Below are 25484 nucleotides of genomic sequence, written 5' to 3'. Positions count from 1 at the left end.
AGAGAACTCCATTACTCCAGCATAGTATGCCCCAGGATAACATAGCATCTAGCAATGGTGCTTACCATAAAATCACAGCACTACAGTACAGCTGGCTTCCTCACTCACAGATTCCACCACCACAGTTTTAAATTGGTTTTTAAAAATACAGAAAGTAATTCTTGATTTTGGTATTTTAGGTAAGTCATACCTTTCAGTACATCAAAAACAAGTCATGCCAGACTAATCTGATCTTGTTTCAATAAAGTTACAAGCTGGGTAAATGTAGGAAACGCCGTGAATGTAGTGTATCTGGATTTCAGTAAGGCCTTCGACAAGGTCCCCCATGACCTTCTGTCAAACAAACTAGTCCAATGTGGGCTAGGCAAAAACTGTGCTTTGGTTGATCTGTAATTGGTTAAGCGAACGAACCCAGAGGGTGCTCACCATTGCTTCATTTCCATCCTGGAAAGACGTGATGGGCAGAGTGCTGCAGGGCTCCGTCCTGGGCCCAGTTCTATTCAAGTTCTTTATTAATGACTTAGATGAAAGGTTAGAAGGCATGATCATCAAGTTTGCAGATCACACCGAATTGGGAGGGATAGCCAATACTCCATAAGACAGAAGCAGGATTCAAAATGATTTTAACAGATTAGAGAGATGGGCCAAAACTAACAAAATGAAGTTCAACAGTGACAAATGCAAGACACTCCACTTAGGCAGAAAAAATGAAATGCAAAGATGCAGAATGGGGGACGCGTGGCTTGAGAACAGTACGTGTGAACTCATGGACAACAAGGTAAACATTAGCCAACAATGTCATGTGGCAGCAAAAAAAAAGACACATGGGATTTTGGCCTTCATAAATAGGAGTCTAGTATCTAGGTCCAGGGAAGTCATGCTACCCCTCTATTCTGGCCTTGGTTAGACCACATCTGGAATACTGTGTACAATTCTGGACACCACAATTGAAGGGAGATATTGACAAGCTAGAATGTGTACAGAGGAGGGCAACTAAAATGATCAAGGGTCTGGAGAACAAGCCCTACGAGGAGTGGCTTAAAGAGCTGGGCATGTTTAGCCTGCAGACAAGAAGACTGTGGGATTTTCTGCCTTGATATTCTGAGTTATATGGCTGTGTGGAAGGGCTCTGAGACTTGAGCATCCACAGGGGATCCTGGAACCAAACCCCAGCAGTTAGTTTCACCGTAGTGTGAAACAACTCCAGGTCAATTTCAAAGTTTGCAAGATTTTAGATATTGATATGGCTGTCTTGTTGTATCGAGAATCTCTCATAATGTGTTTTGTCTGCATGTATTAAGCGCTTGATAGAACTAGTTCTCTTGGCATTACACAGCATCAAAATCATAACAATGGAACAAAAGGAATCACAAGCCTAAAATCAGTTGTTCATTCCTGCTAGAGAAGTTCCAACACATCAATCAGACTTATATAAGCACTGGCTTATCATGTTGTCATTGATTTAATGGGGTTACTCTTCTTAGAACAAACAGTTGGATTTAGGTCATAATAAATAACTAAGAACCAGTGCAGCATAAACCCATGACAAGCACATTCCACAAACTGCAAAGCAAAACAAAATCTAAAACTGCCCCAGAGGCAAAAGGACTTGAATGTTTTTGGAGAGATCTAGACTGCTTAAAATATTTATAATGTTTGGGAGAAGGAGAAGTTTGGGAGCTGGTGCCACAAATGTGAATAGCAGACAAGCTTTCTTGCAGAAAACATTCCAGGATGCTGAGTCATCGTGCCAAAAGTTATTTCTTCTGCCACCATTTTACTTGATGCAGACAAGAGTTCTTTCTTCCACCCTAGACATTCCACAGATATATAAACCCCACTTTCCTAGTTTCCAACAGACCTCACAACCTCTGAGGATGCCTGCCATAGATGTGGATGAAACATCAGGAGAGTATGCTTCTGGAACATGGCCATACAACCCAGAAAACTCACAGCAACCCAGTGATTCCTGCCATGAAAGCCTTCAACAACACATAGAACCTATCTTGCTTGTAACTGGAGGACCAAAGTGGCTTAGAAGGAACTACTCATTGAACTTTACCCTTGTTTCCAATACACTACAACTTCCTTATCCACATATTCCATATTCATGGTTTCACTTGCCCTTGCTCCAAAACAGTGTTTGAAGGCCTTTCTAGATACTCCAATGCAGTTCTACAGTACGTTTCCAGCCCAGGTATAGTCAAAATATAGGATTCACTATTACCTACACCAGGGGTCCTCAAGCTTTTTAAACAGAGGGCCAGGTCACAGTCCTTCAAAACATGAAAAAAACATGAATGGATTCCTATGCACACTGCACATATCTTATTTGTGGTGCAAAAAAGCCACTTAAAAACAATACAATAATTAAAATGAAGAACAGTTTTAACACATATAAACTTATTAGTATTTCAGTGAAAAGTGTGGGCCTGCTTTTGGCTGATGAGATAGGATTGTTGTTGTTGTTGTTGTTGTTGTTGTGTGCTTTCAAGTCATTTCAGACTTAGCTTGACCCTGAGAAATGTCTGGGTAAATGACCTTGGAGGGCCCCTGATCTATGCTTTCACGTGTCCATGGGGTACATGTCTTGAAACCTATTACATGCGGATACGGTGGTCATACTGTACTTGAATCTGAAATCATCTACTAATGTAAGGTGGGAGATTCAGGTCAGATGAAAATAAGCACTTCTTCATACATTGCATAATTAAGCTGTGTAATTGAGTAGCATAACATGTGTCGACAATTACCAATTTGAATGATTTTAAAAAGGAATTAGACCTATGTGTGGACAATGTGACTATCAATTGTTGCTACTCAGATGGCTTTACATTTCTTTCAATATTAGAGATAGCATGCCTCCTAATTGCCTGTTGCTTGGGAACATGAACAGGAGGATACATAGCATTTGTGTCTTGCCTCTTGACTTTTCCTAGCAGCTTGGTTTGATTATTGTAGAAACAAATCCTGGACTAGGTAAACCTTCAGTTGGAATGAATATATCTGTTCTTATTTTCTTAAAGCCTGAGCCAACATTTATTATTACTTCTTTTGAAAGAATCTCCCATGTATAAGGTCTCTCACCACTCTCTTTACACACTAGACAAGCTGTTTTCATTTTGAATCAGGATGGGCTTCCTGCTGAACCCCCAGAGGTTTAACTATATTCAGTTCTGTAATTTTTAAAAGGAAAGTGCTATTTACATTGGAGTGCTAATGTGGAGATGCCCTCCACAGGAAGCCAAACAAGCTGTGATAGTCTTAATTTTCCAGGCTGTTGACATTCTATCCTCCTTTATCCCCTGGCATTGCTGTCACTTTATTTCCTCTCTAATGGCATGAGCCAAGATGTCATAATATCCAAAATCAAATGTACCAGAAAATGTAATAAATTAGAGTCAAGCTAGCAGAGTAATTGAAGAATAAAACTGAATTTTAAATAACAATTGGCTGCGTTATGGGGTAGTTTTAGATTGACTGCTGTGCGGCAACATGTGCCGGAGGTGAGAGGCACCATGTGATTTTTCTGTAGATGACAAAGAAGCGGAGGAGTCATGCCAAGTGAGGAAATAATGAGGGGAGAATAGCTTGATCCAGTAGAGCAGGAACATAGCACTGTGACAGGATAACAATACCACATTTGTTGCCGTTCAGATTTCATAATAGCATTTTATATAGCATGTCTCAAGTGTTCTCAGTCTTTCGCTGATATAATCTCTCGGATGCAGTACTATTTGTGGAAAATGAAGTTTGTGGAAGAGAGATGCATTTCTGTTGATGCCAGGTACATCAGATGTGGGCAGACTTCAGGCTCGTGGAATCTATTTTGGGTTTTGTTTTATCCTCTAGAGGTCCACTGATAGGAGTGTGATGTAAAAGTCACGTTGTTATGTTTAAATCAGTGGTTCCCAGCCTTTTTTTGACCAGGGACCATTTTCCAACATTAGTACCAAAAGGGTTACGAATCAGTTTTTGGCCCATTTTAGATTCTATTTGGTTATTTGGGGTGCTGATTCAGAAAACTGCATTGGACAGACCACATCAGCTCTAGTTTCTGATACAGAACATATGCCATTCAGTATTCTCCATCACCTTGCCCACAGAAAACCATATTTAATAAGCTAGAGCTAATGTCGTAGTAGTAATATTTCATGGGTAGTCAGCCTCTCGCCTCCCTACATCCTCGTTGCTTTGGCACTATAAGAGGGTTTCCACATGTTTTCAAGGCAACGGTGTAGTAATAGTGAGGACGCGGACCATATTTTTGTTCTTGTAGACTACTGGTGATCCACGGACCACAAGTTGGGAACCACTGGTTTAAATCAGCACCAACCTATGGCAACACTATCAGAGGATTTTATTGGCAAGATTTAGTTGGAAGAAGCTTACCATTGCCTTCCTCAAAAGCTGAGAAAGGATGATTTGCCGAAGGCCACCCAGTGGGTTTCCGTGGGTAGGCAGGAATTCAAACCCTGGTTTTTTGGAGTCCTAGCCCAACACACAAACCACTTTACCACTCCAGCTCACAAAATAGTCAGTTAGTCAGTAGCCTTTATTTCGGTCAACAAACCATCGGCTAAGTCAAGTGAAAGTAGAATGATGAAATACAACAATTAACAATTAATAACATCACATTTGGCTTATAATTAATAAAAACTAGTATCACCATTCGCTATCGGATGAATGACTGAAGCTCACAAAACGAATCCACTTAGAATTAAATAAATTTGATCCTGGGAATTTATGTTGAGTACCAGAACATGATATTTACTGTCCCCATGTGCCAAAAATCCACTCTTGATAACCGAGAGGTCTCTTCATTGAATTTAAACCCAGTGGTTTAAACTGTTTCTTAAGGGAGGGAAATCTTCTAGCAAGGGAAGAAAATTTTCAAGTTCTTATAAGCAATTGTTCTTATGATAACAATTTTCCCCCATTTCAAAAGTATTTTCTGCACACAAAAATGTTTTGCATAAACATTCTTTGAACAATAGTACCTTGCTGTGTGTGCACAAACTCCTAAAAATCTTGCAGTAGTTCTTGACAATATATCTCACTGTGTTGACACAACCTTTTTCACTGAGGATGAGAAAACTTGCAAGTACCCTGCTACATAGGCCATATACAGGTATCCCTCTCAGCAAGTTTCTGGGATCCTTACAGCAACTTTATAAAGCAGTTGATATGATTTCCCCCATATTGCTTTCCTAGAGACCCTATTGGAAATAGGAAATAGCAATCTTCTTCAAGCCTCCACTAGTAATTTGTTTTGTTGTATGTGATTTAGTTTACTTACTGTATTATATATGTATGTTTTGGTATGCAGCTTTCTCTTTGCTCTGAGAAGTTGTGGGAGGGGCTACAGACCACATGATCAGATCTAAGACTGCTCAGAGCTCAGGCCCCATTTTAGAAGACAGACTCCATTAAACTCTAAGAATGTAAAGATGTTGCTGTTTGATTGTAAAAAAAAAAAAAAAGATGCCCCGAGTTATCTCCACAGAGAAACTACTTCAAACATATCTGTAACTCGATTGACAAATTATGTATGTTGAATACACAAAGGTTGTGAGTAAACTAGATATGTTATTTTTTAACGAAGTCTACTTTATTTTTGTCTCTTGAGAGCATGCTATAGAAACAAGATATTTTATGGAAAAGTAGATGTATTTTTGGGCAACCGAAGAAAACACTTCTGAAGAACTGCTATATTTTGTGCATTGGTATAATCTCTGTTCCTAACAGATCAGAGACAACTAGGTTATCAGTCTAACAACTGGAAGCCAAATTGCCTTGCATAAGTACATGTGGTTATATACCACTGAAGAGAAGATTTTACTCAAATGAGTGTTTGGCTCTTCTCTGGGAGATCATACTTTTACAAAGGCATATGATTTTCAAATGGTTGTGAATGCCATTTTTCTCCAAAAGGTTATGGAGATTCTGGGTTTCCAAAAAGTCCACCTAGGGCCACCACTGTGATTCCTTTGGTACCAAGCACATGCAACTCTTTGGTTTAAAATGTGGTTCGATCCATTTTACTCCTTTAAATAGAGGATTTATATTTGACTTGTTTATTGTAGACTGCCTTGGAAGTACCTCTGCAGAGAAAGCATGTAAGTGTTCTAAGCAAAATAGATTTAGTATATATTTGGATCTGGGACTTGTTGGCCGAGAGCTTGCATGTTAATATGATATATCAGTTCTTTCACTTGAGAAAAGTAATATGCCCTGAACTCTTGAAAATTCATTAAATGTTTCAGCTTCCCCAAGGATGATTTTTCAACATGAGTGTTGTTGGTGCAGTTCAGGAGGAAATGGTACTGTTTTCTGTTCATCTTTTTGTATTTGTTCATTTTTTCCCCATAAGCATCCTACTTCCTGAGGAACCTTCAGCTCTTTCCTTCTTCCTTTGGACTGAAAGCGAGGCAAATCGTTTGCCAAGCAGGCCATCTGCTTCCTTGTCTCATTGCCATACGCTAAACAAATCTACTTGGAATTAAATTCTGTTGATTTTCAGTGGAAATTACTTCTAAGTAGGTGCACTCAGGATCGCCTCTTTAATTGCATTTAGTGAAGCTCAAGCAATTGGTTCTTGGCACTTTGATCCTAAAAGCATTTCTGTTGAAGGCCACCTCTTTAAAACAGAAGGGACTGACTTCTGAGAGAAGGTTTCCCTTGGATGCCAGCAGGCCGAGTCCACCCATTCAGGGTTCTTGTTTCCTATAACACGAGATGGAAAAGTGCTTGATTGGCAGTTGCATGCTAAAATACTTATTTATTTATTTATTTATTTATTTGTCATAGTTGTATCCCCCCTTTCTCAAGGGGACTCAAGGTGGCCTTACAAAGGCAACAATTCAATGCCGCATGTATACATACATCAATGGAAACACAAAACATGAAAACCATCCAATTAAAACATAACACTAAAACAACAATTAAAATCACATAGTCTGGGTCATATTCCAAGGCCAGTCCGGACATCTATTCCACCATTTTTCCTAACATGTCCTAAGCTGAAGCAAGGGATTCTGCTGACCAGATGGAACCTGAAGATCTCCCTGAAGCAAAAGTTTGACTTCACTGAAGCCAAAACATGTTACACTCAGTACATAAACTGGCCTGCTTATAAGAGATACAGTTACACAGGGGAAAGAAACTGGTGAATACAAACTAGAATAAATGTGAATTAATATGATAGAATAAATATGATAATCCTTCCACATTTGCTGTGAAAGTCAAAAACTCGCTATTTGTTTAACCTGGTAGAAACCCTCTCTAGGAATCTATTTCCATAGAATTGCATTGAAGGACTTAGCGATTCCTAGAGAGAAGATTCTAAATCAAGTCTGTGAATAATCAAATCCACAAAAGTCAAGCCACCAATGTGGAGGGACAACCGTATAAACTTGTGTATAAGTTGACCTCGTATATCAACCAAGGTCAGATTATGGGGCCAATATTATGGATTTTGATGTGATCTATGGATAAGGTATGAGTCATTCCATGGAGAAGGGAAAGTGCCAGCACTGCTTCGGGGGATCAGCCACTCCAGGCTCCATCACCATTTCCCTGCCCATGCATTCCACTCTATTCAGAAAAGGGGATGGTTCCTTTTTTCGATAATTACATTATTAATTTTGATCAAAAAGGAACTATTCCCCTCCTCTGAGTACTGAGTAAAAGAAGCACTGACTTCTTCTACTCTCTCAACGCTTCTTTGAGGTGAAGCGTCAAAGAGCAACCTCCACCACCACTTTTTCTACAAGCCATTCCAAAAGGCCAGAAATGGTACCATGGCAGAGAGAGCAGAGGGGGGTCAGTACTTCTCTTAGATGTAGCAGACTAGGCTGACATTTTGCACAGAGAAGGCAGTGGTTCCTTTTTTGTTAGAAGTTGATACAGCACTTATCTAGACCCATGGAAGAGTTGACCCAGGTTTTTCTACTCATGTCTCCAAACGATACATGAACACATCCTGTTTATACCTAAGAAGCTTTCTATTGTTGTGTGCCTTCCAGGTGTTTCTAATTTATGGGGTTTGACCACAACCTGCAAATCTCATCTGTGGGAGACTTTTTAAGATCTTCAAGAGTCAGGGTGGAAGTATTTGGATGCCATCTTCTGATCTGTATGGGTGCCTATGTGCCTGTGTCTTTATTACATCCTGCAGTTAGAAAGAAGTACAAAAGGGAATGGGCTGTCTGTCTGATTATTCATCTTCTTTCTTACACTAGGTTTTTAGATAATAGGAGCCATCTAACATTGTCTTCTTCACTGTAATTGAAAAGTAAGCAGGAACTGTATCTACTAGCTAATTCGGTTGCATCTGTACTGTATGGAAATCACTGTCTATTATGACTCTCAAATGGGCCTTCCTCATTGTATTTCAGCATGGTGCTCTGCTAAGGCAGGGTTGGGGTTACAAAAGTGATTAAAGTAAATTACAATGCAAGGTATAAATCTTGGAGTTGATTAAAGCTGCAGTCCTATACAGTTTGCCCTCAACAGGATTGACTTTTGCAGATTTGGTTATTTAGGGATTGGATAAAAATGTTGATAAACGGTTCCAGCCCAGTTTACTTGTCCAAACTGATCTCCCTCTATGGACCATCGCAGAAGTTAAGATCTTCTGGGGAGGCTCTGCTCTCAGTCTTGCCTTTGTTGCAAGTGCCGTTGGTAGGGACGAGTGACAGAGACTTCTCAGTCGTGGCTCCTCAGCTCTGGAACTCCCTCTCCAGCGAGATTAGATCAGCGCCCTCCCCCCTGACCTTTAGAAAGACAAGAAAGACGTGGTTGTAGGCCAAGTCCTTGGCTAGTAAAATAACGCAGTACAAAGAATAATTAAGGAATGTGCAATGACAATCAAAATGGCTATGGTGTTCGGTTTTTGGATCATGTGATTTTAATATTTGTACTAGGATGATTTTAGTGCTATATCTGAATGTTTAAATTTTGTTTGTGTCTTATGTTTAATGATTTTAAGTCAGAGTTATATGTCGTAATTAGTTATTATGATTTCTTTGTTTTACTATATCTTGGCATTGAATTTTTGCCATTAGTATGTTGTAAACCACCTTGAGTCCCGTCCCCACCCACCCCCAAGAGTGAGAAAGGCAGTATATAAATACAGTAAATAAAATAAAATAAAATAAAATAAAAGGTCTCTTAGGGACCTCTTCACACAGTCCCTGTTCCATTTTGCTGGCAGTTGCGTGCGGCACCCTGTGCACCCTCCCTCCTTCCACTGTCACATAGTGGGAACAGGACAAGATGCATTGGCACCCTGTCCCTATCCACATCAGATGGAGGAAAGGGCAAAAAAACGCAGGTAGATCCATCGGAGCCACCCAAAACCCTCTTGCAACGCTTCCTCAGCACTTGGAGGGTAAATGGAGCAGGACTTGCCAAGTGATCATACTCAACTGGCTCTGTCCCCAAAGTGCTTCAAATGGCCAAAAAGCCCCAATGTGATAAGGTGGTAGGAATCTTTAGTTCCTCCAGTGTGGTTTTGTAGTCAGCTTCCAGTAAAAGCTGATCATGGAGTTTTACTAGAGGCTCTAGAAATTCTTAAAGAAATGCTGTGTCAGGTTTTTAAAAATAGTGTTTCTTATTTGTTTTTTTTCACTTTCACGAGGGACCTGTGGCCCCAACCCAAGCAAAAGTGGAACGATGTTAGCATACCACACTTTGGCCACTTCTGTGGATTTGGGGATTGGGGTGTGTGTGTACAATACCTCCAAACGTATCAGAGGCCAGACTTTTCAGTGGCATGGCATTGAATGCCACACACAATTCTTCCTAAATCAATGCATGAGGGTGCCATGCTTTATTTATAAGATTAACATGCTGGGAAGCCTTTTGGAAGTGCTAATCAGAACCTAAACAAGATGCAAACTGCCTACATGGATTTTTAAAAGGCAAATCAAGGCTCCACCACCTGTTTCAGAATTGTAGTGATAGTAGATGGTTTGTGCTCCATTTTTTAAAAGGGGGATGTCGCCTATTCCTGTTATACTCATTTGTCTGCCAGTAAGATACACTGAACTGAATGTGAATTGAATGCCTGCTTGGGAATGTGGGAATGCTCACGTCTGAGACAAACCCTACCCAGTAGTGCTGCAGCTGAGAGCCTTTAGTGTGAAAAGGAGCTGGGATCAGCCTGCATTTCTGATAGAGGAGGACAGGTGGGAGTCAGAGATCAGTAGGCTCTGATTTACATGGCAGCAGCAGATGTCTTTGCCTGGAATATTATTACAGGAGGGAGCCACAGGGGCCCACTTTATATCAATGCCTTGGCATGTCACCAGTTTTCAGCAGAAATGGCAAAACCTCCTGTTCAAATTTTATGCATGATCATGAGCCAGATACAAATAGGAATCTCTTTGACATCCTTAAAGCTACGGAAGGAGAAGGGCAACTTATAACTTGTTAAAAAATATCTAATTTTTATTTTGAAGAAAAATCTGTAGTGATACAATAAAAGAGGGAGAACATTTCATGTGTATAGAAAAGTAGGAAATAAAGTGAGAAATAAAGAACTAAAGCTAATTTCTAAGAAAAAAGAGGAGAGAGAAATGAGAAAAAAGAAAAAGATTTTTTTTTGCTAAAATAGCGCCAAAGTGGAATGGAAATTTGGTATTTCCTATCTTCGCCTCGAAGAATTATTATCTAAGGTAATGGTAAAGGAGAATTATTTGTATAGTGCTAGTCCTTTTAAAGTTTGAATTCAGTCATTCCATGTGTTTTATATAATAGCTTCTTCTATTATTGTTTCAAGATTTTCATTTTTCAAAAAACATTTCAGGGGTGTCCAGTTCATTTTCTTTTTGGGATTTGGGGAATTACACGAGATTTGATATGTCAATATGTCCATATTCATTATATCTAATAATCTTAGAACCCATAGTGTTCTGCTTGGAGTGATTTCTTGTTTCCATAGTTTTGCATACATTAGTCTTGCTGCTGTCATCATGTAGGTCAAAAGCTTGTCTTGGTTTTGATCTAAAACACTGAAGTAAGCTGAATACAAATGGGGAAATTGGGAAGATAAAAGAAGCTGGGGCTTTTTAAAAGCAGCTCAAAAGTGGGATGGCAGTGGAATAATCAGGACGCTTCTTGCCAAACAGGGACAGTTGGTGGGTATATGAAGTCAATATTTATTTTAAGATCCATTGAATCAGTAAGTCTAATTCCAGTTGAGTCTTACAATTGGCTTTAGCCCTTTGATCCCAGCTGAAGCAAAGAATTTGAAAGGAATACCATGACTTGATGGCTACAATCGTCACAACAGCAAAGCAAACAGGAAGGTAGCTATCACAAGGAAAGAAAGAAAGGAAATTTTCAAGGACACAAAGGAAGCAGGTTGTTATTTTAATTTAAACCCAACATATTTTGAACTGTTGTTTTTCTACAGGAATGCAGTAGCGTGCAAATAGCAGGTTGGAATTTTTGCTACACTGGAAGAATAATGACAAAACAATGGTTTGGGTTTAACTTTTTTTAAAGGTATCCTTTTTGCACAGAGAAGCCTTTTCTCTTTAATTAATAAATAAAATCCCACTCTTTTCCCAGCACAGGGCTCAAAGAGGCTCATGGCAAATTGAAACAAAGTACAGATAAAACAGATATTCATACAGAAGTGGAAAAACAATTTAATAATAATAATAATAATAATAAACTTTATTTATACCCCGCTCCATCTCCCCCAGGGGGACTCAGTGCAGCTTACATGAGGCCACGCCCATCGATACAATACAAGCAATATAACACAAAACACAATAAAACGAGCAAAATATATAAAATGCAAAATCAAAATAATATACAACACAACAGTATAAAATCAAACATTAAAAACACAGGGAATTTCACTAGGCAGGGCCAGATGCATGGATAAAATTATATTTTTTTAAAAAAAACACTGGGAGATAAGACAATGTAACTTATAAGGAGGAGGCTCCAAGAATGAGGAAGGATTTCATTGCACAACCCATAAAATAAAGTGCGTCTAAGGACATTTTATGCAAAGTGTGGTCAGGGAGAATCTTACATTCAATCACTGAAGGCACATTGGGATAACCAGGTTTTCAAACAAATCAGTTGGGTTTATTAAAGCTGAGTTTAAACTTATATATACAGTAGTGTCTTGCTTAACCAACATTAAATAGGCTGGCAGAATGTTGGATAAGCGAAAATGTTGGATAATCAGGAGGGATTAGGGAAAAGCCTATTAAATGTCAAATTACGTTACAATTTTACAAATTAAGCACCAAAACATCATGTTTTACAACAAATCGACAGAGAGAGCAGTTCAATACACGATAATGTTATGTAGTAATTACCCCCTAGGGGTGAGAAAGGCGGTATAGAAATACTGTAAATAAATAAATAAATAAAATATTTGTGAATTATTTATTTATTTATTTATTTACAGCATTTTTATCCCGATCTTTTCAGCCTTAATGTGACTCAGGGTGGCATACAGATCGGCAACAATTAGATGCCACAACGTACATACATACATATCAATTAAAAACATTTAATATTACATAATAACAATAATATAAAACTAATTAAAAACTATAATCAGTATCTTTCAGTTCAACTCCTTATCCATTTGCACCATTTAAGCTGTTCCGTGTTCCGAATTTAGTACCAAAACATTGCAATGTATTAAAACAGCTGTGGATCCAGGAGGGAGGCAGTTTGTGTTGGATAATACAGAACATTGGATGAGCCAAGGTTGGATAAATGAGACTCTCCTTTAATAAGATGACAGCATGGCATACCATGTTAAAAGGACCATCTGGCACATGAATTAAGACTGAAGAGCCAGTCTCAATAAAAAGACCTTTGCTTGGCAGTAGAAATGGGGGGGGGGGATTAGGGTCAATCAAAAGTAGTGGGTGACATCCACTAAGGACGAGTTCATTAAAAAATTATATGTAGACAAGAGCCTAATTTCCTGTTATGGCAGCTGTTTCTTTCTTCTGAACATCTGTATTTTTCTGTGGATTTTTTGGGGGGTGAATTGGGATTATGTAGGCTGATACAGAGAAAATAGTAAGGTTTGTTCTCTCCTGCCTCAGGAGGCAGAACTAGGTCTAATGGCCTAAGTTAGAGGGTGGTGTGTTTCAATTAAACATTGGAAGGATATTCATGACAGTAAGAGCAGTTTGGCAATAGAACCAATTACCTAGAGCAGAGTTTCTCAAACTGTGCTCCTTCAGGGGTTTTGGACTTCAGCTCCCATAATTCCTAACAGCTGGTAAGCTTGCTGGAATTTCTGGAAGCTGAAGTCCAAAACACCTGGAGGAGCACAGTTTGAGAAACACTGGCCTAGAGAGGTAGTGGGGTCTTCTTCTCTGGATAGCTGCCTGCTGGATATGCTCTAGGTCAGTGGCTCTCAACCTGTGGGTCCCCAGGTGTTTTGACCTACAGCTCCCAGAAATCCCAGCCAGTCCACCTGTTAAGATTTCTGGGAGTTGAAGGCCAAAATATCTGGGGACCCACAGGTTGAGAACCACTGCATTGAGCCCATAAGGCCCCTTCTAACTCTGTGGTTCTATGAATAAAGATGTTACATATTGAAATAGTCAAGGAAATTCCATAAATGCTCCTCTATAAACTGCACATTTTAGGATTCCATGTGATGTCACCGTGTTGTGATTTTCAGCCAAAACCTCAGATAAAGGGTCATTGCCCGGTGAGGCTTCGCTAAATTCTGATCTCCAGTCATGCATGAAAAAACACACAGGTGAAACCTGGAAAAACATTAAATCCAGTCTTAGGGTGCATCTACAATGTAGAATTAATGCAATTTGACACAACTTTAACTGCCATCACTTTATGCTTTAGATTCATGGGAGCTGTAATTTGGTGAGGCATTAGCACCCTTGGGCAGAAGGCTGGAAACCTTATAAAACTATAATTCCTGTGATTCCAGGACATTGAGCCATGGCAGTTAAGTAGCCATCAAAATGTGTTAATTCTACAGTGTAGATGCACCCTAAGTCTTGGTTTAACGCTTTTCCAGGTTTCACCTGTGTTCTTTCATGCTTGACTGGAGACCGGAATTTGTGAATCTTACTTCTTTTGGCTTCAGCTGCCAGAATCTCTGGCCTGGGTTTCTGGGAATTGTAGTTAAAACAAAAAACTTCCTGAAACTCTTGGTCCAAGCTTCATCTTTATTCAGATTCACAAAAACTCAGTACAATAAATATGTGAGGGGCAGTGTGTCCATCCCAGCCTGTTCTCATATATTTCTGTTACTCTTCTCACCTGGAGTATAATGGTATGAAGAGGAGAGCTTTCTCTATTTGTGGAGGCTCTCTGTGCAGTTCAGAACACTAGAAAGCCGTATCATGTGTAATTGACTCTGCTTTGGGTAATAATAAACACTGTGCACAAAGCCAGTCCTAAAAATTCCAAATTCCAGAATGGAGCTGTCTCCGTGCCCCTGAAGAAACATTTGTATGCCTAATCAAAGCCCGAGATCTGCCTTAAAGTCTGGTTTTCTTTAATATGCCCTCCAGGGGGAAGTAGCTTGAATGCTCACGGCTATGCATCCTTTTAACTATGACAGACGCGGCTACAACACGTCCTGAACTGTGGTTGTCAAGGCTGAGCTTGCATTTATGTGCTGTTATGCCGGAGAACCCATTTACTGTGTTTAAAGCGTAGGCTGCCATAGGTTGCTGTGGTTAGAGAAGGGGCTGGCTGGTGTGCTTTTAATTATTCTGGTGGTGTATTTTTTGCTTATATCGACATGCTGGCAGCCTTTCCTCTTGAAGTTCAGTGGGATCACGTGGTCTCTTTCAATGGGAAGAACAATGCCACTCATCCAATGCCTTTATATGCTGTGCAGGTATGTTGCGCTTCTCTCTAAATAGCAGGGACAAAGTGTGAGAGTGTGGGAGTGAAAGGAGAGGGAGAGGCAATCTTTCATATTTGCAGCTTTTCTAACAGCTTGTTTGTACTGATTTCCTACCTTTCCTGCAGAGGAATTTTAAGGACTTCTGTTTTGCTTTTCCAATCCATGATCTGCCTTATATTCTGTAGCAGGTATCAAGTACATTCATATTTTTAAAGAATTGTTTTAGAATTAATTCTATCGAAAGGCAAGAATGTTTGGGGCTCATTTATATGCACCTTCCTCTCAAAGTCCTATGGTTTTGGAATGGAGATGCAGTTCTATTTAAAACACCAAGTCAGCACAAATCTGGAAGCCTGAAATGAACTATCCTTAAAAGCTGCTTATTGCATTTGTTGGCTTTATGTATCATGGAAAACAGTGAATAGTGGACATTACTTTACAATATTACTATTGTGACTAAGAACTTCTTTGTTGGGTGAAAACGTTTATTTAGGGAACACTGAAGCTCAGTTATAAAGATGCTGTTGTCAAGACCCTTCCTTGCTTTTAGATGAAGTCACAGTAGGAAATTTTAATGCTCTTGCAAATTGAGATGCATGGAGAGTGGGGACGTGACAGATGAATGATATCAAGGGAATAGATATAAATAATTGGCAGCATAAGCAAACAGCAATACACACTTTACATTGTGTCCCAAAATGAGATATTATTCGTTAACCTTCCTTCCATTATTTATGTAGCATGTACTCAGCACTCAAAGCAAGGCAAAGTACCCGGCCTTTTAAGTTATGAAAGCTCAGTCTAGTCTCCTAGGATACATATTCTGTAATCGTTCTGCAGTTATCTATTGACAGTTCTTCATTGGGATACACAGAAAACCTCTCTAAATAGTCCTCACTATTGTGTTCATTCCACTTGGTTTTGTATTTTGATATTGGGTTCTTGCTCTGCTGGGAAACGTTTTACGTAATATAATGGGCCTTCAAATTTGAAAGAGAAGATATCTGACAGCAAGGTGGTTGCTACCATTTCTTGTAACTGGCTCAAATATTCTTTCTAGCTTTTTTGTCTAAAAAGACATCCTTATTTTATGTTGTTGTAAAACAAATGTTTTTCAGGACATATTGTTTGCTTTGTTTGTTCTGCTTCTCATAAAACAGGGAGAGGTCCTGGAAGATATAATTCTTAAAGTTTGTTCTCCGAGAATCTTCAGGACTTGGGAAAGTTTGTTGTATAGATTCCAGCTCCCCGAGTCTCCCAACCCATATGGCTACTGGGCATGCTGGCTGAAGGAGTTGTAGTCCCAATCAGGAACTTTCTTAAGCTCTGGACATCTTATTTAGCTACATCCCTATCTATTCAGATTTCACAGGTGCTTCTATATGCTGAAAAACTACTCCGCTGGACCAAGACATTTTGATCTCTGAGGCAAGGTGATGATTGCTCCATTTGATGACCAGAAGCTGAATGATTCTTGGGGGCCATTCCAGACAGGCCCTGTATCCCAGGATCTGATTCCAGGTTTACTGTTTATCCCAGATTATCTGGCAATGCAGACTGATATAATCCAGTTTAAAGCAGATAACCTGGGATCAGATCCTATGATACAGAGCCTGTCTGGGAGGACCCTGAGTATTAATTCAACCCTTATATTCAGGTAGTATCACTTCCACACATGGAGGCAGTAGACAAGTGTTGGAGGTTCAAGGCAGTTTGTGTGGTATGTAGCACACATTCTGTACATATCACACATACCTGTACATACCTGTCTGAATAACATCCTTTTATTCAGATAGGGTTTTAAAGATGAAGGTTTTTAAGATCAATTCAGGGGGTGCTCTGGCTTTTGACTTTGGATTTGTTTTAATGGTTTTAACTAGGAATTTTTAAATACGGTTTACACTTAATCCTGTTTTAATGTTTGTATATTTTATTGCCAATTTGGAAATCATTCCGTGTCTCCTTTGGGGTTGAGATAGAGTGGGGTAAAGATACAGTGAATAAATAATAAAATAAATATTTGAATATTTTAAATTGTTATGTGAATGCTTTTATATGTTAAGCTGCTTTGAGTTTCCTTTGGAGAGATAAAGCAGGGTGTAGATGATGATGATGATGATGATGATGATGATGATGATGATGATGATGATGATGATATCAAGCTACTCTGGGACTTCCGGATTCAGAAATACAGAGCATAATACTCCTGACCTCACAATCATGTTAAAAAACAAAGTATGGATTGCCTATGCTGCCATCCCGGGTGACAAGAGGATTGAAGAGAAACAACTGAAAAAGATGACACGATATGAGGATTTATGCAGCTGAGTGCTTCCTCTAGAGTAAGAAACACAACTTGCCTCCTTGCCTTGGAAAGAGAGTGTGTGTGTGGCGTGCAGGCACATGTAGTGTGCACGCTTTCTCTCCCAGTACCGACAGCTGAGCACATCTCCTCTAGAGTAGAAACAGCAGATAAGAAGCCTCCTTAAAGTTTACACCTGCCTGCAGCTCCTCTAGAGTAGAAAAGGCTTAAATGCCTAAAATGATGGGAAGGGGAGCCTGAGAAGTGTCGCCCCCCTCCCCCCAAATAATGGGCCAATAAAAAATTGATCTTTTGGCACCCTAGAGCAAAAACATATATTTGCCTTCCTGATTTTGGGAGGCTCCCAAAAAAATGGATCGGGGCCCCCACTGAAAGCCGGGACACGAAATGAGTTAAGGTTTACCCCAAATGCACAACAGTAATAGTTTGTCATCTGTTCCCCCTCCCAATTCTGCATGTGTAGAATCTGGTTTATAGTAGAAGTGGGACTTGGGCAGCCCTCCAGATGTGGTTGGACTGCAGTTTTAGACAATATAAACAGTTGTAAGAAAGTACTAGGTTCTGAGGATGCTTGCCATAGATGCAGGCGAAACGTCAGGAGAAATGCCTCTAGAACATGGCTCTATAGCCCGAAAAAACCCACAAGAACCTAGTTGTAAGAAAGGCTGGGAGCTGCACTTGAGTAACATCTGGAGAGCCAAACAGTTATTGCCCCTGGTTTCAGGTATTATTTCATGTTTGCGTCTAATCCGATTGTTGTGTCATGACTCTCATGTTTTTAGAGATTGGATGAATTACTAGGGAAGGCTATGCTAGAGGTTTTCCTCCCACACCCAAGCAGTTTCTGAAAGAGCATATCCTTTGTTTAATGTATAGAAGCAAAAAAAGCATTTAACATCTGGTGCCATGATGTCATGCAAGATTTAAAAGTAAATGTAGAATATGAATCAGCATCTGTTACGGAAAATCTCTCTGCTGCATTTTCAGTGTTACAAGTTTCCACTTAGTTTGACTTGACCTCTCTCGTACTAGACTTTAGCCTCGGAGTACATTACGTCCAAGAGAGTTCCTGTAAATTACAGTGATTCTGCTGTTGGGCAAATGCAAAAGTTCTCTCCCATGTGGGTTTTAACAGCTGTGAAATAGAATAAAGGAACCTGTCTTTTATCAAGCAAAACCACGGTGCTTCTATCTTATTATGGTATTCAACAGGCATGGGCAAACTTCAGTTCTCCAGGTGTTTTGGACTTCAACTCCCACAATTCCTAACAGCCTCAGGCCTTTCCCCCTCAGCCATTTAAGCTACCGGATGTTAGGAATTTATTTATTTATTTTATTTCCAACAGTTCTATCCTATCCATCTTAACCCCCAAAGGGAGACTCAGTGCAACTTACAACGGCAGCAATTCGATGCCGACAATGTATGACACATTGTGGGAAGTCCAAAACACCTGGAGGGCCAAAGTTTGCCTATGCCTGGTCTACATGGTGGTCAAAAATGGAGTCTTCAACAGTATGGAGACCCTCTATCACGCAGGCTAGTAGGACGCTACAGTTTTGGAGGACGTTTTGGGATAGTCCTCCAACATAGCTAAGAGCTGCAGTTGCCATATAATTTGGGCAATAATCATGATAAAGGGAACCTTGATAGCAACTGAATTGTCAGTGATGTTCCCCTCCAGGTTTGGTAGATGTCTAGTCCAGGCTTCTTTTCCTTGTGAATGATGCCTGCTTATCATCTATACCACATGTGTCAAACCCAAAGACCATGGGCTGAATCTGGCCCACCGTGTCATTATATGTGAACCTCCAAATGCTGGAATAACAACTCCATAACATTAGGCATAATGACTAGAGCTGATGGGAATTAATACTTGAAAGACTGTAGTTCAGGTATGGGCAAACCCAGGCCCAGGGGCTGGATGTGGCCCCCTGGACTCTTTTCTCAGGGCCTTCTCTCTCTCACCATCCTATCCTTCCTTCTTTCTTTCCTCCATCCCTTCCTAACATCCATCTTTCTCCCTCCCCTTTCCCTCCCTTCCACATTTTGTCCTTCCTTCCATCTTTTCTTCCTCGCTCTCTCTTTCTCCTTCCTTCCATCCTTTCCTTTTGCCTTTCCTTCCTTCTCTCTTCTCTCTCTCACTTCCCTCTCTCCATTCCACCCTTCACTTCTTTCTTTCCTTTCCATCATTCCCTTCCTTCCTCCCTTCTCTTTTTCCTTCCTCCTTTTCTCCTGGGGGATGTTTAGCTGGGAGAAGATATGGTTGAGAGGGATCATGAAAACCATGTTTCAAGATTTAAAAGGGTGTCCCATTGAGGACAGGAAGGAAAACTGTCTTTCTGCTGCTCTGGAGACCAGGGCACAAGGGAGCAATGGTTTCAAATGGCAGGGAAAGAGATTCGACTGAAAATATTAGGAAGAACTTCCTGAAAGCAAGAGCTGTTGGAGAGTGGCATAGGCTGCCTTGGAGTGTGGAGGAGTCTCCTTCTCTGGAGGTTTTTCCGCAGAGGCTGTACAGTATTCCCTCACTACTTCGCTGTTCACTTACCGTGGACTCGCTATTTCAGTGTGTATATGTATGTGTGTGTGTGTGTGTATGTAGCAAGAGAACACTGTAGCAAGGAGGGACAAAGGGCCGCACCGCCTTGCCACCTCCTCAATCGCGGGGCCCAAGTGGCGGCAAGAGGACATTTTTCTTCCTCCTCGTCACCGCCTGGGCTTCTTGCTGCTGCTTGGGCCCCACAACACCTCCGCCACCTCCTCAGTCGCAGGGCCCAAGCAGTGGCAAGAGGACCAGGCAGCAACAAGGAAGAGGAAGGTAAAGAGGGTGAGGAGGGAAGGGGAGGGGGCGTCCCTAATTTGCGGTTTTTCACTTATCACGTGTGGTCCTGGAACATAACCCCCATGATAAGTGGGGGAACCCTGTATATCAGGAGTGTTTTGTTTGTGCCTCCTTGCATGGCAGGGGGTTGGACTGGATGGCCCTTGGGTGTCTCTTCCAGCTCTAGGATTCAAGGATTCTATATCAGGAGTAGGCAATATGGGGTCTAATGGATATACGTTTTCTCTCCCGTCCACTATCACATCCTGATCAAGGCTAACCTCTTTTGGGATCCAAACGTTTCCCAACTTTCCTTGATTTTCTGTCTCCGAAAGAGAAGAGAAAGGGGAGGAAAGGGCAGGAAGGGGACTTGAGGAGAACCCCCTCCCTCCCAGCCCACTCACCCCACTCCAGCCCATCATGAAGCCCCCAAGTTAGAAAGTTTGTCCATGTTTACTGTAGTTTCTTCTGTTTCGTCAGGATAATGGGGTTTGAATTTAGATACAAGCCTTGTGAATATGATGTCTGACTTTAAAATATCATTTAACCTTTCCCAACCACAGAGCCACAAGTGCTGTTGGTTTGCAATTCCCATTATCCTCAAGTCAGTATGGCAGATAATCAGAAGTAATGGGAGTTGCTGTTCAATAACATCTGGGAACACAAATGGATAAAAACTAAAGAGGATTATGTAATATATATATAGTTGTCTCTTTATATGCATGGATTCCCCATCCATGGATTCATGGCCATTTGAAGACTGATGTGGCCTCGATGAAAACGGGTTTGACACCGCTGATCTACACTGACTGCTGATGGCTCTTTAGAACTGAATAGTCTTGCCTAGAAATTCAAGTGGTTGAATCTGGGTCCTTCTGCATTCCAAGCATGCGTACTATCACAGCATGAAAGAGTTTTTCTTTTTCTTTTTTTGGACTACACCTGAATTCCCTAGTTAGCATATACTGTCTTGCAGATTTGGTGAGCTACAAACCAAAAGAAAAAAAAAAGGGGGGGGGGACTTTTAAGCTCTGAGCTCTCCCAGGCAGTTACAGCCATTCTGAAATTCAATAGGAAATGGTAGCAGCACATCCCATGATGAGACAGGCTTAGATTACCATGCTTTCATTTTATTCTATCGACATTTATTTAAACCAGTGTTTTGTTTTATTTGTAAAGAGCCTATGAATAAAATGGGGTGGGGTGGGGAGCCTGAAAGCTTATTAAGAGTGGGAAAGACATTACATAAGACTAGAAATGAGAAGTTTGGGGGGGGGGGCTCCTCTTTGATCTGACAAATGCTTTCTTAGAAACCTTTAATGCATTTCATGGATATGGAATTATGACAGTTGAAATAAGGGAATGTATCATGCCTACCTATTGACTTGACAAATGCAGCATTATCTTAATTTGTACATTCGTTTTCTCCCCAGAAAGAGACATGAGTTACATAATCATCTAATGGCCATTTGCCTTTGAGACGCCTATCTGCAGGCTATGTTTAAAATTCTGTCTCTAATATTGATAGTGCAGTTGCATAAAGGCTTTGCTAATCTTTTCAAACATGGTTTCTGTTTAAAAGAACATTAAAGAGCATCACGTGTTCTTTGTTCGTATATTCCTTTTGCATCAGTGGACCTGTTTGAATTTAAGATAGTGCATTTGTTTTCAGTCAATATAATCCCAACAGTGCAAGCTTTAACACTGATGCTCTTCCTTTTCACATTGCATAACTACATTGCTCAGCTTTGTAGTTCATGGAAGCTTTTTTCTCCTATGAGTTTTCAATCTAATAAGATACCTTAAACACACACACACACACACATCAAATTTCCCAACTCCACTCTATTACTGTTTCCATACTGTATTTCATTTGTTCTTTGTATGGAATATATAACTTTCAATTAATTTCACACTGGCAACGAAGATCCGCATAGTTAAAACAATGGCATTCCCTGTAACAACCTATGGATGTGAGAGCTGGACCATAAGGAAGGCTGAGCAAAGGAAGATAGACACTTTTGAACTGTGGTGTTGGAGAAAAATTCTGAGAGTGCCTTGGGCCACAAGAAGATCCAACCAGTCCATGCTCCAGGAATAAAGCCCAACTGTTCAATGGAGGGAAAAATATTAGAGGCAAAGTTGAAGTACTTTGGCCACATAATGAGAAGACAGGAAACCTTGAAGAAGATAATGATGCTGGGGAAATGGAAGGAAAAAGGAAGAGGGGCCTACCAAGGGCAAGATGGATGGATAGTATCCTTGAAGTGACTGGCTTGACTTTGAAGGAGCTTGGTCTGGCCATGGCCAACAGGGAGCCCTGGCATGGGCTGGTCCATGAGGTCACGAAGAGTCGGAAGCGACTGAACTAATAAACAACAACACAACATGCTTTCACGATTTGACCGTCCATTCATAGGCCAAGATCCAATTTCTAGTTCAAGTAAAGCAGGACCATTGAATCGACTGTGGAATAGTAAGTCAACGTTTATATACATTGCATTGCTTCCATGGTGGATTTAGGCCATGATGCAAATTACAGTGGAGAGTAAGTGTGGTGTAGTGGTATGAGTGTCGGACTCAGATTTGGGAGATCAGGGTTCAAATCCCTGCTTGGCCGGCAAGTCACAGTCTCACAGCCTCAAAGGAAGGCAATAGCAAACCCCCTTTAAACAAATCTTGCCAACATAACCCTGTGTTGGTTTTGTTTTACATCATACCATCAACATTTTATCTCAAGAGTCTTTATTTTTCTCACTTATTCAGTTGTTGTTCTCTGGGCAATTTCCAAAGGGCTGGTGGAGATTGCAGTCCAGTGATATCTGGAAGTTTCTGTTGCACTCGAGGCTTGGAAAACCCCATGACCACCGCACTGCAGAAGAGTCCAGGAATATAAGCAAACAATTTATTGTTAGCAAAGGTGAGAACCAAACAATAATCCAAATATCTCATAAAGTCCCAGAGGTGGCAAAGTCCAGGAATATCCAGGAACCACAGATACAGCATAAGTCCACAATCAGGAAGATACAACTAGTAAGATTTAAACAGGAGTATATGATCAGGAACATAGAAAACTTCTAGGATTAATTAAATCTAAAATCAAAGCTTGACTTGAACCAGAAACAAGAGAACTCAGGTTTAGCATCAATTGCCTGAACTGACCTTAAAGTAAACAACTGGAAATCATTCAATTCCCTGTGAATTCCCACACCACACAAGAGTCCAGGAATATAAGCAAACGGTTTATTGTGTGTGTGTATGTATGTGTGTGTGAATATATATATATATATATATATATATATATATATATATGGATATGGGTTAAAGCGCTGAGCTGCTGAGCTTGTTGACCGAAAAGTCACAGGTTCGAATCCGGGGAGTGGTGTGAGCTCCCACTGTCAGCCCCAGCTTCTGCCAACCTAGCAGTTTGAAAACATGCAAATGTGAGTAGATCAATAGGTAATGGCACTCCATGCAGTCATGTCAGCCACATGACCTTGGAGGTGTCTACGGACAACGCCAGCTCTTCGACTTAGAAATGGAGATGATCACCACACCCCAGAGTTGGACACGACTGGACTTCATGTCAGGGGAAAACCTTTACCTACCTTTACCTTAAGGAAAACAACTTGAAATCATTCAATTCCCCATGAATTTCTTTCACAACTTTCCCACGTAATCTCTTTGAATGGTGCAATCTGTTTTCTGCCCTGATTTGTAAACAAAGACTTTTGTTAATCTCCGTAGCTGCAGGTGGGTTCTCATGGGAACCCGCCATATCACCCAGCTCTTCACTCGATTCCTTATCTGCTGTTGCCACTTCTGACTCCCTGAATGCCCTTGAGGCCTTGCACTTTCTGAGCTGGTTTTCTCACAGAGAGAACCATCATTTCCCAGACTCGAGGGCCCATCATTTTGTGCCACAGGAAAGTTCATAATCCCCTCTAAGTCATCAGTTAAAGTATCAGTCCCTGGTGACTGATCTACAACAGTTCCAGATTTCCCATCCTTGCTATCAGAGTGAATAAGACAGTGGTGTGAAGGTAAAGGAAAAGTGTGGCAATCAGGTGCAACAACTTTAAGAACACTGGATGTTCAAGGAAGGTGATGCTCCCCACTTTTGCTCCCCATGTGGCCTATGACTATTTTTTCTGCCTCTATCACTTTCTTTCCAGTCTGGCCAGATCAAAATGTTCCGCAAATTGGCTTTTGCTCATTAACTGCCCAGTGGACCATGCTGCTGACATGGACTGTGAGTTGCATTTGCAGATTCCATTTGCAGATCCAACAATCCTTAGCACAGAGGGAGCTTTAGATTTTGTGTAACTAACAGCCCTGTAGTTTCCAGTCAAGAGGTCATGATGCTTTGTGACTGTTCTTACTATCTTGCGCAATGCTTCATTGTTCTGGAAAAAAGTAACAGGCAGAAGAAATTCTGCCAGCATGATTTAGATCACATAAATGATTAATTCCTATTTTGTTCATCATAATTTTACTTTGTGGCCAATTTAAAAAATGGTTCTGAACTGAATTGAAGGCTATTCTACACTGTTGAATTAATGCAGGTTGATACAATTTTAACTGCTAAGTCTCAATGCTATGGAATCATAGGAGTTGCCGTTTTATAAGGTCTTTAGCCTTTCTGCCAAAGATAGTTGGTACCTTGCCAAACTACAACTCCCAGGATTCTAAAGCATTGCATCACAGCAGTTAAAATGGAATCAAACTGTATTGATTCTAGAGTGTTTTAATGAGAGTTTACCGATTGAAATGAATAGGGCTTGTTAATAAACATTGATGTGAATCCTATTAACGTCATTGAATAGATGAGGACTAAGATTATTCCCTGTGTTTGACTTTGCAGATTACTTTTCATGTTAGAATTTGAACCTCTTTCAATGTAAACATTCAAGAACAGTCTTTCCTAATCCAGTATTCTCCACATATGTTAGACTCGAGCTCCTATTTTTCATAATCAGAAAAATGAAATGTCCATATGTTATGTGCATTTGCTGTGGTTGTTCTTATAATTTTATGTTTGTGTATGTTTGTGTGGAGTGCTTTTGTGAGCTGCCCCGCGTCCCTTTGGGGAGATGGTGGCAGGGTATAAATAAAGTTTATTATGGGTTGTTGTGAGTTTTTCGGGCTATATGGCCATGTTCCAGAAACATTCTCTCCTGACATTTCATCTGCATCTATGGAGACCTCACAACCTCTGAGGATGCCTGCCATAGATACAGGTGAAACGTCAGAAGAGAATGCTTCTGGAACAGCCTGGAAAACTCACAACAACCCAGTGATTCCAGCCATGAAAGCCTTCAAAAATACAAAGATGATGATGATGATGGGAATTATAGTCAACATATCTAAAGCTCGCCAGGTTGCAGAGTACTGTTCTAGAGCATTGCTTCTTACACTGTGGCCATGACCTAAATGGGTTTCCCTTAGCTCAATGTTG

At 40.5% G+C, this 25484-nt stretch overlaps 1 protein-coding gene across 2 annotated transcripts in view; it reads left to right on the top strand.

Moving 5' to 3' along the window:
• Positions 1 to 25484, top strand: part of LNX2 (ligand of numb-protein X 2) — a 101236-nt gene that overhangs the window by 31433 nt on the left and 44319 nt on the right. Inside the window, exon 1 of one of the 2 annotated variants that reach the window (XM_060770892.2) lies at positions 14614 to 14872. The exons of the other annotated variant lie outside the window; for it this stretch is intronic. The gene's annotated coding sequence lies outside the window, so the exon portion shown is untranslated. Of the gene's footprint in view, positions 1 to 14613; positions 14873 to 25484 lie in introns of those variants that run through there. 2 annotated transcript variants of the gene reach the window in all.

Source organism: Anolis sagrei, chromosome 3 (assembly GCF_037176765.1).
Source record: "Anolis sagrei isolate rAnoSag1 chromosome 3, rAnoSag1.mat, whole genome shotgun sequence".
Classification (NCBI taxonomy): Eukaryota; Metazoa; Chordata; class Lepidosauria; order Squamata; family Dactyloidae; genus Anolis; species Anolis sagrei.
The sequence above is the reverse complement of the archived record's forward strand: the minus strand, read 5'-3'. Positions and strand labels throughout refer to the sequence as shown.